The 2,804-nt window shown below is 39.2% G+C and overlaps 1 protein-coding gene across 2 annotated transcripts in view; it reads left to right on the top strand.

The window, feature by feature from the left end:
* Positions 1 to 2,804, top strand: part of Zdhhc15 (zinc finger DHHC-type palmitoyltransferase 15) — a 127,675-nt gene that overhangs the window by 69,855 nt on the left and 55,016 nt on the right. The window lies entirely within an intron of this gene.

The raw sequence follows: 2,804 nt of genomic DNA, 5'->3' as shown, positions 1-2,804 counted from the left end.
TAGCAGGATATACATTTTACATTGCAAATAGAGCATTTTCCAATACAGACAATCCATTAGGCCACCAAAGAAGTTGCTACACTTAAAATATTGAAACCATTTAAGTCCGGTGAAATAAAGCTAGAAGTTAATAAGACAAGGAAAGCTACAGATTCACAAGTGTGGGTAAATTAAGCACACTCTTATTAATTCTTAGGCTGTTTGATATAATGGATTTTTATTGTATTCCCCCTCACCCCAGGTGCTCCTAGATCCAACCCCATTCCCCACTCATCCAACCTGGTAGCCTCATATGTCTCATACATTAAAAAAAAAAAAAAAATTGTGCTACCCATGAATTACTCTTTAGGGTTGGCCATCCATGGAAGGTGGTTGATCTACTGAAACATACCCACTTTTAAAAGAAAAACAGCTGATTCTCTCTCCCAGAAGCTATCAATTGCCAATATCTCCTCAGCTATACCTAGGACTTTTTTCCCCTTCCCCTTTCCAAGCTAGGATTTTGTCTGGCTTGAGCTTGCCCATTCTTGGGCATGGCCTCCACAAGAGCTATGAGTTCACGTGTGCAAGGATCCCACTGTGTATTTTAAAACTGCTGCTAATGAATGTATCCACCACCACACTGGTTCTTACAGTTTTTCTGACCCCTTTTCTTTGGTGTTGCCTAAGCCTTGGAAAGGAGGATGTAAAATCAGTGTCCCATTTAGGGCTTAGAATTCTGCAGTCTCTTATTCTCTGCAACTTGATCATTAAGCATACTCTGAACTTATGGATCAAATAGGAAATGACAGGAAATTTGAAAAATACTTTGAGAAGAGTGAAATTGAGATATGACATAATAAAAATTATAAGATACAATCAAGCAGTGCTCACAGGAAAATTTATAGTTGTAAACACATTTAAAGGAAGAAATATCTCAAATAATCTATTTTGATGTTTTAGAGAACTGTATAATGAAAAGTGACCTAAAGCCAAAGGTTTAAAAAAAAAAAAAACAGTTAGAAGGGAAATAAAGCAAACAGTAAGCCGACCAGCCAAAGCATTAAAGACAGTGTTTCAGTTCATACAATTTTTGTGTCTAGTGCACAGAATGCATAATGAATTCTTTTAGTTCAGTAACTAAAGATAACCCAGTTGTGAAATGCAGAAAGATCCCAAATACACATTTTTTTCTGTAAAGAATATATATAATTGTTTGTTAAGGACATGAAAAATTCATGAGCCACTACCAATTTAAAGAGATGCAAATCTAGACACCAAAACCACCAGGAAGGAAAACATTGAATGAAAGAAAGAAAGAATGAATGAATGAATGAATGAAAATATCAAATATTGGTGAGAATGCAGAGTTTTCACAATTCCTTCAAATTTGACTGGGAAATTTACTGGTAAATATACTATGCAAAATAGCTATGCTTTTTCTCATAAGGTTAAATATGAAGATTCCATGTGACCAAAAAGTTTCATTCATAATTATATACTCAAAATAATTGAAAGGAAGCATTCAAATAGATACATATGTACAAATTTTTATTGCAGCACTAATCACCATAGCCAAAATATGGAAAACAACCCAAATATTTATCAGTGCCAATAGAAAAATAGTTTGAGGAAGTATTGTATGTCTGCATTGTATATGCACACACACACCAGAACATCATTGGCCATGAAAGGTAATGCTGTATTGACATATGATCCAACATAGATGAACCTTGAAATGTGGCCATTGAAAGGCACGAAACACCAAAGGCCATGCTGTTTTGAAGGCAAATTCAGATAGAAACTTATACCACAGATATTGATTGCAGTCTGCCTAGACATAAGGGAATAAAGAATGACAACTTTATAAAGTAAAGGGCTTTCTCTCAGGTGATGAAATGTTTCTGAACATTTGGTGTTTGTTTGCACCACAGTATGAGTGTGCTAAATGCCACTGAATTTGTGAACTGTAGCATGTACCTTATAAAATAAAATACCATCTTACCTTAATTTTAGCTTAATAAAAATTAAGTAGTCCCTTCATATTATGTATGAAAGCTTCTAGGTTAGTAGAAAGACTAAGTGATTAGGACCCAAGGAGCTGAAGGGGTTTGCATCCCTACAGGATGAAAACAATATAAACTAACTAGTACCCTCACAGCTCCCAGGGACTAAACCACCAACCAAAGAGTACACATGGTGGGACTCATGGCTCCAACAGCATATGTAGCAGAGGATGGCCTAGTTGGTCATCGATGGGAAGAGAGGCCCTTGGTCCTGTGAAGGTTCTATGCCCCAGAGTAGGGGAATGCCAGAGCCAGGAAGCAGGAGAGGGTGGTTTAGTGAACAGGGGGATGGGGAGGGAGAGGGGGTATTTTGGAGGTGAAACCAGGTAAGAGGAGAACATTTGAAATGTAAATAAAGAGAATATTTAATAAAAAAAAAAAAAGAAATTTTGGCTCTGGTTCCTTCCGGACCAGGCACACAGGAACTCTACCAGCCCAGTGGCTCTGGTTCCTTCCAGTCTCTCTGGGCTGGTGTCCTGGGCAGACCTTGTGTGCAAGCTCTGCAGCCAGTCCCTCAACACCCAGAGGAAGCTCCACTCCCAGGCACTCTGACACTCTCAGGATCAGAGGTAAGGAGGACACAAACAACATCTGTCCCAACACCGGGAGTAACTGGGATCAGCAGGACCAGGCACACAGAAACTCTGCCAGCAGAGTGGCTTGGGTGCCTTCCAGTATCTCTGGGCTGGTATCCTGAGTATACCTTCGGCCCAGGCTCTGAAGCCAATCCCACAACACCCAGAGGAAGCTGCTGCACTC

This window comes from Mastomys coucha, chromosome X (assembly GCF_008632895.1).
Source record: "Mastomys coucha isolate ucsf_1 chromosome X, UCSF_Mcou_1, whole genome shotgun sequence".
NCBI lineage: Eukaryota > Metazoa > Chordata > Mammalia > Rodentia > Muridae > Mastomys > Mastomys coucha.
Note: the sequence above shows the minus strand (reverse complement) of the source record. Positions and strands in the feature narration are given on the sequence as shown.